Below are 16,555 nucleotides of genomic sequence, written 5' to 3'. Positions count from 1 at the left end.
ATGCATGTTTACACAGATAGCGGTGTAGATATTTCCATGTTCATACAGATAGCTGTGTAGATATTTCCATGTTCATCCAGACGGCTGTGTAGACATATCCATGTTCATACAGATGGCGGTGAAGATATTTCCATGTTCATACAGATGGCTGTGTAGATATATCCATGTTCATACAGATGACGGTAAAGATTTTTCCATGTTCGTACAAATGGCGGTGTAGATATTTCCATGTTCATACAGATAGCGGTGCTGATATTTCCATGTTTATACAGGTAGCAGTGTAGATATTCCCATGTTTATACAGATAGCGATGTAGATATTTCCATGTTTATACACATAGCGGTGTAGATATTTCCATGTTCATACAGATAGCGGTGTAGATATCTCCCTCTTAATACAGATGGCGGTGTAGATGTTTATATGTTTATACAGATGGCGGTGCAGATATTTCCATGTTCATACAGATGGCGGTGAAGATATTTCCATGTTCATACAGATGGCGGTGTAGATATTTCCATGTTCATACTGATAACGGTGCTGATATTTCCATGTTTATACAGGTAGCGGTGTAGATATTTCCAAGTTCATACAGATAGCGGTGTAGATATTTCCATGTTCATCCAGATGGCTGTGTAGATATATCCATGTTCATACAGATGGCGGTGAAGATATTTCCATGTTCATACAGATGGCGGTGAAGATATTTCCATGTTCATACAGATGGCGTTGTAGATATTTCCATGTTCATACAGATAGCCGTGTAGATATTGGCATGTTCATACCGATAGCGGTGCTGATACTTCCATGTTTATACAGGTAGCGGTGTACATATTTCTGTGTTTATACAGGTAGCGGTGTAGATATTTCCATGTTCATACAGATAGCGGTGTAGATATTTCCATGTTTATACAGATAGCGGCGTAGATATCTCCTTCTTAATACAGACGGCAGTGTAGATATTTATATGTTCATAGAGATGGCGGAGCAGATATTTCCATTTTCATTCAGATGGTGGTGTAGATATTTCCATGTTTATAGAGATAGCGGTGTAGTTATTTCCATGTGCAAAGAGATACCTGTGTAGATATTTCCATGTATATGCAGATAGCTGTGTAGATATTTCTATTTTCATGCAGATAGCGGTGTAGATATATCCATGTTCAAACAGATAGCGGTGTAGATATTTCCATGTTCATACAGATAGCGGTGTGGATATTTCCATGTTTATACAGATAGCGGTGAAGATGTATGCATGTTTACACAGATAGCGGTGTAGATATTTCCATGTTCATACAGATAGCTGTGTAAATATTTCCATGTTCATCCAGACGGCTGTGTAGACATATCCATGTTCATACAGATGGCGGTGAAGATATTTCCATGTTCATACAGATGGCTGTGTAGATATATCCATGTTCATACAGATGACGGTGAAGATTTTTCCATGTTCGTACAGATGGCGGTGTAGATATTTCCATGTTCATACAGATAGCGGTGCTGATATTTCCATGTTTATACAGGTAGCAGTGTAGATATTTCCATGTTTATACAGATAGCGGTGTAGATATTTCCATGTATATACACATAGCGGTGTAGATATTTCCATGTTCATACAGATAGCGGTGTAGATATCTCCCTCTTAATACAGATGGCGGTGTAGATATTTATATGTTTATACAGATGGCGGTGCAGATATTTCCATGTTCATACAGATGGCAGTGAAGATATTTCCATGTTCATACAGATGGCGGTGTAGATACTTCCATGTTCATACTGATAACGGTGCTGATATTTCCATGTTTATACAGGTAGCGGTGTAGATATTTCCATGTTTATACAGATAGCGGTGTAGATATTTCCATGTTTATACACATAGCGGTGTAGATATTTCCATCTTTATACAGATAGCGGTGTAGATATCTCCATCTCAATACAGATGGTGGTGTAGATATTTATATGTTCATTCAGATGGCGGTGCAGATATTTCCATGTTCATACAGATGGCGGTGTAGATATTTCCATGTTCATACAGATAGCGGTGTAGTTATTTCCATGTGTAAAGAGATAGCTGTGTAGATATTCCCATGTATATGCAGATAGCTGTGTAGATATTTCCATTTTCAAGCAGATATCGGTGTATATACTTCCCTGTTCAAACAGATAGCGGTGGGGATATTTCCATGTTCATACAGATAGTGGTGTAGATTTTTCCATGTTTGTACAGATAGCGGTGTAGATATCTCCATCTTAATACAGATGGCGGTGTAGATATTTATATGTTCATACAGATGGCGGTGCAGATATTTCCATGATCATACACACGGCGGTGTAGATATTTCCATGTTCGTACAGATAGTGGTGCAGTTATTTCCATGTATAAAGAGATAGCTGTGTGGATATTTCCATGTATATGCAGATAGCTGTGTAGATATTTCCATTTTCATGCAGATAGCGGTGTATACATTTCCCTGTTCAAACAGTTAGCGGTGTAGATATTTCCATGTTCAGAAAGATAGCGGTGTAGATATTTCCATGTTTATACAGATAGCGGTGAACATGTATGCATGTTTACACAGATAGCGGTGTAGATATTTCCATGTTCATCCAGATGGCTGTGTAGATATATCCATGTTCATACAGATAGCGGTGTAGATATTTCCATGTTCATACAGATAGCGGTGCAGATATTTCCTTGTTCATCCAGATGGCTGTGTAGATATATCCATGTTCATACAGATGGCGGTGAAGATATTTCCATGTTCATACAGATAGTGGTGTAGATATTTCCATGTTCATACAGAAAGCGGTGTAGATATTTCCTTCTTCATACAGATAGCGGTGTATGTATTTCCATGTTCATACAGATAGCAGTGTAGATATTTCCATTTTCAAGCAGATAGCGCTGTATATATTTCCATGTTCAAACAGATAGCGGTGTAGATATTTCCATGTTCATAAAGATAGCGGTGTAGATATTTCCATGTTTATACAGATAGCGGTGAAAATGTATGCATGTTTACACAGATAGCGGTGTAGATATTTCCATGTTCATCCAGACGGCTGTGTAGACATATCCATGTTCAAACAGATGGCGGTGAAGATATTTCCATGTTCATACAGATGGCGGTGCAGATATTTCCATGTTCATACAGATGACGGTGAAGATTTTTCCATGTTCATACAGATGGCGGTGTAGATATTTCCATGTTCATACAGATAGCGGTGCTGATATTTCCATGTTTATATAGGTAGCGGTGTAGATATTTCCATGTTCATACAGATAGCGGTGTAGATATTTCCATGTTCAAAGAGATAGCAGTTTAGATATTTCCATGTTCATACAGATAGCAGTGTAGCTATTTCCATGTTCCTACAGATAGCGGTGTAGATATTTCCATGTTCATCCAGATGGCTGTGTAGATATATCCATGTTCATACAGATGGCGGTGAAGATATTTCCATATTCATACAGATAGCGGTGTAGATATATCCATGTTCATACAGATAGTGGTGTAGATATTTCCATGTTCATACAGATAGCGGTGCAGATATTTCCATGTTCATACAGATAGCGGTGTAGATATTTCCATGTTCATACAGATAGTGGTGTATGTATTTCCATGTTCATACAGATAGTGGTGTAGATATTTCCATTTTCATGCAGATAGCGGTGTATATATTTCCCTGTTCAAACAGTTAGCGGTGTAGATATTTCCATGTTCATAAAGATAGCGGTGTAGATATTTCCATGTTTATACAGATAGCGGTGAAGATGTAGGCATGTTTACACAGATAGCGGTGTAGATATTTCCATGTTCATCCACATGTCTGTGAAGATATATCTATGTTCAAACAGATGGTGGTGAAGGTATTTCCATGTTCATACAGATAGCGGTGTAGATATTTCCATGTTCATAGAGATAGCGTTGTAGATATTTCCATGTTCATACAGATAGCGGTGTATGTATTTCCATGTTCATATAGATAGCGGTGTAGATATTTCCATGTTCATCCTGATGGCTGTGTACATATTTCCATGTTCATACAGATAGCGGTGTAGATATTTCCATGTTCATACCAATAGCGGTGTAGATATTTCCATGTTCATCCAGATGGCTGTGTACATATATCCATGTTCATACAGATGGCGGTGAAGATATTTCCATGTTCATACAGATGGCGTTGTAGATATTTCCATGTTCATACAGATAGCCGTGTAGATATTGGCATGTTCATACCGATAGCGGTGCTGATACTTCCATGTTTATACAGGTAGCGGTGTACATATTTCTGTGTTTATACTGGTAGCGGTGTAGATATTTCCATGTTCATACAGATAGCGGTGTAGATATTTCCATGTTTATACAGATAGCGGCGTAGATATCTCCTTCTTAATACAGACGGCAGTGTAGATATTTATATGTTCATACAGATGGCGGTGCAGATATTTCCATTTTCATACAGATGGTGGTGTAGATATTTCCATGTTTATAGAGATAGCGGTGTAGTTATTTCCATGTGCAAAGAGATAGCTGTGTAGATATTTCCATGTATATGCAGATAGCTGTGTAGATATTTCCATTTTCATGCAGATAGCGGTGTAGATATTTCCATGTTCAAACAGATAGCGGTGTATATATTTCCATGTTCATACAGATAGCGGTGTGGATATTTCCATGTTTATACAGATAGCGGTGAAGATGTATGCATGTTTACACAGATAGCGGTGTAGATATTTCCATGTTCATACAGATAGCTGTGTAGATATTTCCATGTTCATCCAGACGGCTGTGTAGACATATCCATGTTCATACAGATGGCGGTGAAGATATTTCCATGTTCATACAGATGGCTGTGTAGATATATCCATGTTCATACAGATGACGGTAAAGATTTTTCCATGTTCGTACAAATGGCGGTGTAGATATTTCCATGTTCATACAGATAGCGGTGCTGATATTTCCATGTTTATACAGGTAGCAGTGTAGATATTCCCATGTTTATACAGATAGCGATGTAGATATTTCCATGTTTATACACATAGCGGTGTAGATATTTCCATGTTCATACAGATAGCGGTGTAGATATCTCCCTCTTAATACAGATGGCGGTGTAGATGTTTATATGTTTATACAGATGGCGGTGCAGATATTTCCATGTTCATACAGATGGCGGTGAAGATATTTCCATGTTCATACAGATGGCGGTGTAGATATTTCCATGTTCATACTGATAACGGTGCTGATATTTCCATGTTTATACAGGTAGCGGTGTAGATATTTCCATGTTTATACAGATAGCGGTGTAGATATTTCCATGTTTATACACATAGCGGTGTAGATATTTCCATCTTTATACAGATAGCGGTGTAGATATCTCCATCTCAATACAGATGGCGGTGTAGATATTTATATGTTCATTCAGATGGCGGTGCAGATATTTCCATGTTCATACAGATGGCGGTGTAGATATTTCCATGTTCATACAGATAGCGGTGTAGTTATTTCCATGTGTAAAGAGATAGCTGTGTAGATATTCCCATGTATATGCAGATAGCTGTGTAGATATTTCAATTTGCAAGCAGATATCGGTGTATATACTTCCCTGTTCAAACAGATAGCGGTGGGGATATTTCCATGTTCATACAGATAGTGGTGTAGATTTTTCCATGTTTGTACAGATAGCGGTGTAGATATCTCCATCTTAATAGAGATGGCGGTGTAGATATTTATATGTTCATACAGTTGGCGGTGCAGATATTTCCAAGATCATACAGATAGTGGTGCAGTTATTTCCATGTATAAAGAGATAGCTGTGTGGATATTTCCATGTATATGCAGATAGCTGTGTAGATATTTCCGTTTTCATGCAGATAGCGGTGTATATATTTCCCTGTTCAAACAGTTAGCGGTGTAGATATTTCCATGTTCAGAAAGATAGCGGTGTAGATATTTCCATGTTTATACAGATAGCGGTGAACATGTATGAATGTTTACACAGATAGCGGTGTAGATATTTCCATGTTCATACAGATAGCGGTGTAGATATTTCCATGTTCATCCAGATGGCTGTGTAGGCATATCCATTTTCATACAGATGGCGTTGAAGATATTTCCATGTTCATACAGATAGCGGTGTAGATATTTCCATGTTCATACAGATAGCGGGTTAGATATTTCCATGTTCATACAGATGGCTGTGTAGATATATCCATGTTCATACAGATGGCGGTGAAGATATTTCCATGTTCATACAGATGGCGGTGTAGATATTTCCATGTTCATACCGATAGTGGTACTGTTATTTCCATGTTTATACAGGTAGCGGTGTAGATATTTCCATGTTCATACAGATAGCAGTGTAGATATTTCCATGTTTATACAGACAGCAGTGTAGATATTTCCTTGTTTATACAGATAGCGGTGTAGATTTCTCCTTCTTAATACAGACGGCGGTGTAGATGTTTATATGTCCATACAGATGGCGGTGCAGATATTTCCATGTTCATACAGATAGAGGTGTAGATATTTCCATGTTCATACAGATAGCGGTGTAGATATTTCCATGTTCATACAGATAGAGGTGTAGATATTTCCATGTTCATACAGATAGCGGTGTAGATATTTCCATGTTCATACAGATAGCGGTGCTGATATTTCCATGTTTATATAGGTAGCGGTGTAGATATTTCCATGTTTATACAGATAGCGGTGTAGATATCTCCATCTTAATAGAGATGGCGGTGTAGATATTTATATGTTCATACAGATGGCGGTGCAGATATTCCCATGTTAATACAGATGGCGGTGTAGATATTTCCATGCTCATACAGATAGCGGTGTAGTTTTTTCCATGTGTAAAGAGATAGCTGTGTAGATATTTCCATGTATATGCGGATAGCTGTGTAGATATTTCCATTTTCATGCAGATAGCGGTGTATATATTTCCATGTTCAAACAGATAGCGGTGTAGATATTTCCATGTTTATACAGATAGCGGTGAAGATGTATGCATGTCTACACAGATAGCAGTGTAGATATTTCCATGTTCATCCAGATGGCTGTGTAGATATATCCATGTTCATACAGATAGCGGTGTAGATATTTCCATGTTCATACAGATAGCGGTGTATATATTTCCATGTTCATCCAGATGGCTGTATAGCTATATCCATGTTCATACAGATAGCGGTGTAGATATTTCCATGTTCATACAGACAGTGGTGTAGATATTTCCATGTTCATAAATATAGCGGTGTAGCTTTTTCCATGTTCATACAGATAGCGGTGTAGATATTTCCATGTTCAAGGAGATAGCGGTGTAGATATTTCCATGTTCATACAGATAGCTGTGCTGATATTTCCATATTTATACAGGTAGCGGTGTAGATATTTCCATGTTCATACAGATAGCGGTGTAGATATTTCCATGTTCATCCAGATGGCTGTGTAGATATATCCGTGTTCATACAGATGGCAGTGAAGATATTTCCATGTTCCCACAGATGGCGGTGTAGGTATTTCCATGTTCCTACACATAGCGGTGTAGATATTTCCATGTTCATACCGATAGCGATGCTGTTATTTCCATGTTTATACAGGTAGCGGTGTAGATATTTCCATGTTCATACAGATAGCGGTGTAGATATTTCCATGTTTATACAGACAGCATTGTAGATATTTCCTTGTTTATACAGATAGCGGTGTAGATATCTCCTTCTTAATACAGACGGCGGTGTAGATATTTATATGTTCATACAGATGGCGGTGCAGATATTTCCATGTTCATACAGATGGCGGTGTAGATATTTCCATGTTTATAGAGATAGTGGTGAAGATACCTCCTTCTTAATACAGATGGCGGTGTAGATGTTTATATGTTCATACAGATGGCGGTGCAGATATTTCCATGTTCATACAGATAGCTGTGTAGATATTTCCATGTATATGCAGATAACTGTGTAGATATTTCCATTTTTATGCAGATAGCAGTGTATATATTTCCCTGTTCAAACAGATAGCGGTATAGATATTTCCATGTTCATACAGATACAGGTGTAGATATTTTCATGTTCAAACAGATAGCGGTGTAGATATTTCCATGTTCATACAGATAGCGGTGTAGATATTTCCATGTTTATACAGATAGCGTTGAAGATGTATGCATGTTTTCAAAGATTGCAGTGTAGATGTTTCCATGTTCATGCACATAGCGGTGTAGATATTTCCATGTTCATCCAGACGGCATTGTAGATATATCCATGTTCATACAGATGGCAGTGAAGATATTTCCATGTTCATACAGATAGCGGTGTAGATATTTCCATGTTCATACAGATAGCGGTGGAGATATTTCCGTGTTCATACCGATAGCGGTGCTGATATTTCCATGTTTATACAGGTAGCGATGTAGATATTTCCATGTTTGTACAGATAGCGGTGTAGAAGTTTCCATGTTTATACAGATAGCAGTGTAGATATTTCCATGTTTATACAGATATCGGTGTAGATATCTCCTTCTTAATACAGATGGCGGTGTAGATATTTATATGTTCATACAGATGGCGGTGCAGATATTTCCATGTTCATACAGATGGCGGTGTAGATATTTCCATGTTCATACAGATAGCGGTGTAGTTATTTCCATGTGTAAAGAGATAGCTGTGTAGATCTTCCCATGTATATTCAGATAGCTGTGTAGATATTTCCATTTTCATGCAGATAGCGGTGTATATATTTCCCTGTTCAAACAGATAGCGGTGTAGATATTTCCATGTTCATACAGATAGTGGTGTAGATATTTCCATGTTCATACAGATAGCGGTGTAGCTATTTCCATGTTCATACAGATAGCGGTGTGGATATTTCCATGTTCATACAGATAGCGGTGTAGATATTTCCAAGTTCATACAGATAGCAGTGCTGATATTACCATGTTTATACAGGTTGCGGTGTAGATATTTCCATGTTTATACAGATAGCGTGAAGATGTATGCATGTTTACACATATAGCGGTGTACATATTTTCATGTTCATCCAGATGGCTGTGTAGATATTTCCATGTTCATACCGATAGCAGTGTAGATATTTCCATGTTCATCCAGATGGCTGTGTAGATATATCCATGTTCATACACATGGCAGTGAAGATATTTCCATGTTCATACAGATAGCGGTGTAGATATTTCCATGTTCATACAGATAGCGGTGTAGACATTTCCGTGTTCATACCGATAACGGTGCTGATATTTCCATGTTTATACAGGTAGCGGTGTAGATATTTCCATGTTTATACAGATAGCGGTGTAGATATTTCCATGTTTATACAGATAGCAGTGTAGATATTTCCATGTTTATACAGATAGCGGTGAAGATATCTCTTTCTTAATACAGATGGCAGTGTAGATATTTATATGTTCATAGAGATGGCGGTGCAGATATTTCCATGTTCATACTGGTGGCGGTGTACATATTTCCATGTTCATACAGATACCGGTGTAGTTATTTCCATGTGTAAAGAGATAGCTGAATAGATATTTCCATGTATATGCAGATAGCTGTTTAGATATTTCCATTTTCATGCATATAGCGGTTTATATATTTCCCTGTTCAAACAGATAGCGGTGTAGATATTTCCATGTTCATACAGATAGCGGTGTAGATATTTCCATGTTTATACAGATAGCGTTGAAGATGTATGCATGTTTTCAAAGATTGCAGTGTAGATGTTTCCATGTACATGCACATAGCGGTGTAGATATTTCCATGTTCATCCAGTCGGCATTGTAGATATATCCATGTTCATACAGATGGCAGTGAAGATATTTCCATGTTCATACAGATAGCGGTGTAGATATTTCCATGTTCATACAGATAGCGGTGGAGATATTTCCGTGTTCATACCGATAGCGGTGCTGATATTTCCATGTTTATACAGGTAGCGATGTAGATATTTCCATGTTTGTACAGATAGCGGTGTAGAAGTTTCCATGTTTATACAGATAGCAGTGTAGATATTTCCATGTTTATACAGATATCGGTGTAGATATCTCCTTCTTAATACAGATGGCGGTGTAGATATTTATATATTCATACAGATGGCGGTGCAGATATTTCCATGTTCATACAGATGGCGGTGTAGATATTTCCATGTTTATAGATATAGCGGTGAACATGTATGCATGTTTACACAGATAGCGGTGTAGATATTTCCATGTTCATCCAGATGGCTGTGTAGATATATCCATGTTCATACAGATAGCGGTGTAGATATTTCCATGTTCATACAGATAGCGGTGCAGATATTTCCTTGTTCATCCAGATGGCTGTGTAGATATATCCATGTTCATACAGATGGCGGTGAAGATATTTCCATGTTCATACAGATAGTGGTGTAGATATTTCCATGTTCATACAGAAAGCGGTGTAGATATTTCCTTCTTCATACAGATAGCGGTGTATGTATTTCCATGTTCATACAGATAGCAGTGTAGATATTTCCATTTTCAAGCAGATAGCGCTGTATATATTTCCATGTTCAAACAGATAGCGGTGTAGATATTTCCATGTTCATAAAGATAGCGGTGTAGATATTTCCATGTTTATACAGATAGCGGTGAAAATGTATGCATGTTTACACAGATAGCGGTGTAGATATTTCCATGTTCATCCAGACGGCTGTGTAGACATATCCATGTTCAAACAGATGGCGGTGAAGATATTTCCATGTTCATACAGATGGCGGTGCAGATATTTCCATGTTCATACAGATGACGGTGAAGATTTTTCCATGTTCATACAGATGGCGGTGAAGATATTTCCATGTTCATACAGATGGCGGTGTAGATATTTCCATGTTCATAGCGATAGCTGTGCTGATATTTCCATGTTTATACAGGTAGCGGTGTAGATATTTCCATGTTTATACAGATAGCTGTGTGGATATTTCCATGTTTATACACATAGCGGTGTAGATATTTCCATGTTTATACAGATAGCGGTGTAGATATTTCCATGTTTATACAGATAGCGGTGAAGATGTCTGCTTGTTTACACAGATAGCGGTGTAGATATTTCCATGTTCATCCACATGGCTGTGTAGATATATCCATGTTCAAACAGATGGCGGTGAAGATATTTCCATGTTCATACAGATAGCGGAGTAGATATTTCCATGTTCATAGAGATAGCGGTGTAGATATTTCCATGTTCATACAGATAGCGGTGTATATATTTCCATGTTCATACAGATAGCGGTGTAGATATTTCCATGTTCATCCTGATGGCTGTGTACATATTTCCATGTTCATACAGATAGCGGTGTAGATATTTCCATGTTCATACAGATAGCGGTGTAGATATTTCCATGTTCATCCAGATGGCTGTGTACATATATCCATGTTCATACAGATGGCGGTGAAGATATTTCCATGTTCATACAGATGGCGTTGTACATATTTCCATGTTCATACAGATAGCCGTGTAGATATTGGCATGTTCATACCGATAGCGCTGCTGATACTTCCATGTTTATACAGGTAGCGGTGTACATATTTCGGTGTTTATACAGGTAGCGGTGTAGATATTTCCATGTTCATACAGATAGCGGTGTAGATATTTCCATGTTTATACAGATAGCGGCGTAGATATCTCCTTCTTAATACAGACGGCAGTGTAGATATTTATATGTTCATACAGATGGCGGTGCAGATATTTCCATTTTCATACAGATGGTGGTGTAGATATTTCCATGTTTATAGAGATAGCGGTGTAGTTATTTCCATGTGCAAAGAGATAGCTGTGTAGATATTTCCATGTATATGCAGATAGCTGTGTAGATATTTCCATTTTCATGCAGATAGCGGTGTAGATATTTCCATGTTCAAACAGATAGCGGTGTAGATATTTCCATGTTCATACAGATAGCGGTCTGGATATTTCCATGTTTATACAGATAGCGGTGAAGATGTATGCATGTTTACACAGATAGCGGTGTAGATATTTCCATGTTCATACAGATAGCTGTTTAGATATTTCCATGTTCATCCAGACGGCTGTGTAGACATATCCATGTTCATACAGATGGCGGTGTAGATACTTCCATGTTCATACTGATAGCGGTGCTGATATTTCCATGTTTATACAGGTAGCGGTGTAGATATTTCCATGTTTATACAGATAGCGGTGTAGATATTTCCATGTGTAAAGAGATAGCTGTGTAGATATTCCCATGTATATGCAGATAGCTGTGTAGATATTTCCATTTTCAAGCAGATAGCGGTGTATATACTTCCCTGTTCAAACAGATAGCGGTGTAGATATTTCCATGTTCATACAGATAGTGGTGTAGATATTTCCATGTTTGTACAGATAGCGGTGTAGATATCTCCATCTTAATACAGATGGCGGTGTAGATATTTATATGTTCATACAGATAGCGGTGCAGATATTTCCATGTTCATACACACGGCGGTGTAGATATTTCCATGTTCATACAGATAGTGGTGCAGTTATTTCCATGTGTAAAGAGATAGCTGTGTAGATATTTCCATATATATGCAGATAGCTCTGTAGATATTTCCATTTTCATACAGATAGCGGTGTATATATTTCCCTGTTCAAACAGTTAGCGGTGTAGATATTTCCATGTTCAGAAAGATAGCGGTGTAGATATTTCCATGTTTATACAGATAGCTGTGAAGATGTATGCATGTTTACACAGATAGCGGTGTAGATATTTCCATGTTCATCCAGATGGCTGTGTAGATATATCCATGTTCATACAGATAGCGGTGTAGATATTTCCATCTTCATACAGATAGCGGTGCAGATATTTCCATGTTCATCCAGATGGCTGTGTAGATATATCCATGTTCATACAGATGGCGGTGAAGATATTTCCATGTTCATACAGATAGCGGTGTAGATATTTCCATGTTCATACAGAAAGCGGTGTAGATATTTCCTTGTTCATACAGATAGCGGTGTATGTATTTCCATGTTCATACAGATAGCAGTGTAGATATTTTCATTTTCAAGCAGATAGCGCTTTATATATTTCCATGTTCAAACAGATAGCGGTGTAGATATTTCCATGTTTATACAGATAGCGGTGAAAATGTATGCATGTTTACACAGATAGCGGTGTAGATATTTCCATGTTCATCCAGATGGCTGTGTAGATATATCCATGTTCATACAGATGGCGGTGAAGATATTTCCATGTTCATACAGATAGCGGTGTAGATATTTCCATGTTCATAGAGATAGCGGTGTAGATATTTTCATGTTCATACAGATAGCGGTGTATGTATTTCCATGTTCATACATATAGTGGTGTAGATATTTCCATGTTCATCCAGATGGCTGTGTAGATATTTCCATGTTCATGCAGATAGCGGTGTAGATATTTCCATGTTCATACAGATAGCGGTGTAGATATTTCCATGTTCATCCAGATGGCTGTGTAGATATATCCATGTTCATACAGATGGCGGTGAAGATATTTCCATGTTCATACAGATAGCGGTGTAGATATTTCCATGTTCATACAGATAGCCGTGTAGATATTGCCATGTTCATACCGATAGCGGTGTACATATTTCCGTGTTTATAGAGATAGCGGTGTAGATATTTCCATGTTGATACAGATAGCGGTGTAGATATTTCCATGTTTATACAGATAGCGGTGTAGATATTTCCATGTTTATACAGATAGCGGTGTAGATATCTCCTTCTTCATACAGATGGCGGTGTAGATATTTATATGTTCAAACAGATGGCGGTGCAGGTATTTCCATGTTCATACATATGGTGGTGTAGATATTTCCATGTTTATAGAGATAGCGGTGTAGTTATTTCCATGTGTAAAGAGATAGCTGTGTAGATATTTCCATGTATATGCAGATAGCTGGGTAGATATTTCCATTTTCATGCAGATAGCGGTGTAGATACTTCCATGTTCAAACAGGTAGCGGTGTAGATATTTCCATGTTCGTACAGATAGCGGTGTAGATATTTCCATGTTTATACAGATAGCGGTGAAGATGTATGCATGTTTACACAGATAGCGGTGTAGATGTTTCCATGTTCATACAGATAGCGGTGTAGATATTTCCATGTTTATCCAGATGGCTGTGTATATATATCCATGTTCATACAGATGGCGGTGAAGATATTTCCATGTTCCTACAGATAGCGGTGAAGATATTTCCATGTTCATACAGATAGCGGTGTAGATATTTCCATGTTCATACAGATGGCTGTGTAGATATATCCATGTTCCTACAGATGGCGGTGAAGATATTTCCATGTTCATACAGATGGCGATGTAGATATTTCCATGTTCATACAGATAGCGGTGCTGATATTTCCATGTTTATACATGTAGCGGTGTAGATATTTCCATGTTTATACACATAGCGGTGTAGATATTTCCATGTTTATACAGATAGCGGTGTAGATATTTCCATGTTTATGCAGATAGTGGTGTAGATATCTCCAACTTAATACAGATGGCGGTGTAGATATTTATATGTTCATACAGATGGCGGTGCAGGTATTTCCATGTTCATACAGATGGCGGTGTAGATATTTCCATGTTCATACAGATAGCGGTGTATTTTTTTCCATGTGTAAAGAGATAGCTGTGTAGATATTTCCATGTGTAAGCAGATAGCTGTGTAGATATTTCCATTTTCATGCAGATAGCGGTGTATATATTTCCCTGTTCAAACAGTTAGCGGTGTAGATATTTCTATGTTCATAAAGATAGCGGTGTAGATATTTCCATGTTTATACAGATAGCGGTGAAGATGTATGCATGTTTACACAGATAGCGGTGTAGATATTTCCATGTTCATCCAGATGGCTGTGTAGATATATCCATGTTCATGCAGATAGCGGTGTAGATATTTCCATGTTCATACAGATAGCGGTGCAGATATTTCCATGTTCATCCAGATGGCTGTGTATATATATCCATGTTCATACAGATGGCGGTGAAGGTATTTCCATGTTCATACAGATAGCGGCGTAGTTATTTCCATGTTCATACAGATAGCGGTGTAGATATTTCCATGTTCATACAGATAGCGGCGTAAGTATTTCCATGTTCATACAGATAGCGGTGTAGATATTTCCATTTTTAAGCAGATAGCGGTGTTTATATTTCCCTGTTCAAACAGTTAGCGGTGTAGATATTTCCATGTTCATAAAGATAGCGGTGTAGATATTTCCATGTTTATACAGATAGCAGTGAAGTTGTATGCATGTTTACACAGATAGCATTGTAGGTATTTCCACGTTCATCCAGATGGCTGTGTAGATATATCCATGTTCATACAGATGGCGGTGAAGTTATTTCCATGTTCATACAGATTGTGGTGTAGATATTTCCATGTTCATACAGATAGTGGTGTAGATATTTCCATGTTCATACAGATGGCGGTGTAGATATTTCCATGTTTATAGAGATAGCGGTGTAGTTATTTCCATGTGCAAAGAGATAGCTGTGTAGATATTTCCATTTATATGCAGATAGTTGTGTAGATATTTCCATTTTCATGCAGATAGCGGTGTAGATATTTCCATGTTCAAACAGATAGCGGTGTAGATATTTCCATGTTCATACAGATAGCGGTGTAGATATTTCCATGTTTATACAGATAGCGGTGAAGATGTATGCATGTTTAAACAGATAGCGTTGTAGATATTTCCATGTTCATACAGATAGCGGTGTAGATATTTCCATGTTCATCCAGACGGCTTTGTAGAGATATCCATGTTCATACGGATGGCGGTGAAGATATTTCCAAGTTCATACAGATGGCTGTGTAGATATATCCATGTTGATACAGATGGCGGTGACGATATTTCCATGTTCATACAGATGGCGGTGTAGATATTTCCATGTTCATACAGATAGCGGTGCTGATATTTCCATGTTTATACAGGTATCGGTGTATATATTTCCATGTTTATACAGATAGCGGTGTAGATATTTCCATGTTTATACAGATAGCGGTGTAGATATTTCCATGTTTATACAGATAGCGGTGTAGATATCTCCATCTTAATACAGATGGCGGTGTAGATATTTATATGTTCATACAGATGGTGGTGCAGATATTTCCATGTTCATACGGATGGCGGTGTAGATATTTCCATGTTCGTACAGATAGCGGTGTAGTTATTTCCATTTGTAAAGAGATAGCTGTGTAGATATTTCCATGTATAAGCAGATAGCTGTGTAGATATTTCCGTTTTCATGCAGATAGCGGTGTATATATTTCCCTGTTCAAACAGTTAGTGGTGTAGATATTTCCATGTTCATAAAGATAGCGGTGTAGATATTTCCATGTTTATAAAGATAGCAGTGAAGATGTATGCATGTTTACACAGATAGCGGTGTAGATACTTCCATGTTCATCCAGATGGCTGTGTAGATATATCCATGTTCATACAGATAGAGGTGTAGATATTTCCATGTTCACACAGATAGCGGTGCAGATATTTCCATGTTCATCCAGATGGCTGTGTAGATATATCCATGTTCAT

This window comes from Gorilla gorilla, chromosome X (assembly GCF_029281585.2).
Source record: "Gorilla gorilla gorilla isolate KB3781 chromosome X, NHGRI_mGorGor1-v2.1_pri, whole genome shotgun sequence".
Classification (NCBI taxonomy): Eukaryota; Metazoa; Chordata; class Mammalia; order Primates; family Hominidae; genus Gorilla; species Gorilla gorilla.
Note: the sequence above shows the minus strand (reverse complement) of the source record.